Source organism: Propithecus coquereli, unplaced genomic scaffold (genome assembly GCF_000956105.1).
Source record: "Propithecus coquereli isolate 6110/MARCELLA unplaced genomic scaffold, Pcoq_1.0 Scaffold56, whole genome shotgun sequence".
Lineage (NCBI taxonomy): Eukaryota > Metazoa > Chordata > Mammalia > Primates > Indriidae > Propithecus > Propithecus coquereli.
In genome coordinates, this window is record NW_012151507.1 from 6,686,323 (window position 1) to 6,686,572 (window position 250).

The 250-nt window shown below is 38.4% G+C and overlaps 1 protein-coding gene across 1 annotated transcript in view; it reads right to left on the reverse strand.

Annotated features, from left to right (window-relative positions):
• SLC9C2 (solute carrier family 9, member C2 (putative)) overlaps positions 1–250 on the reverse strand; it is a 100,141-nt gene that overhangs the window by 90,616 nt on the left and 9,275 nt on the right. The gene's annotated exons all lie outside the window — the stretch shown is intronic.

Consider the following 250-nt stretch of genomic DNA (forward strand, 5'->3'; position numbering starts at 1 on the left):
CATCTAATCTTTGACAAAGCAGACAAAAACATACACTGGGGAAAGAATCCTTATTCAATAACTGGTGCTGGGAAAACTGGATAGCCACATGTAGAAGACTGAATCAGGATCCACACCTTTCACCTCTGGCAAAAATCCACTCACGCTGGGTAACAGATTTAAACCTAAGGAGTGAAACTATTGGAATTCTAGAGAAAAATGTTGGAAATACTCTTTTAGACATTGGCCTAGGCAAAGAATTTATGAAGAA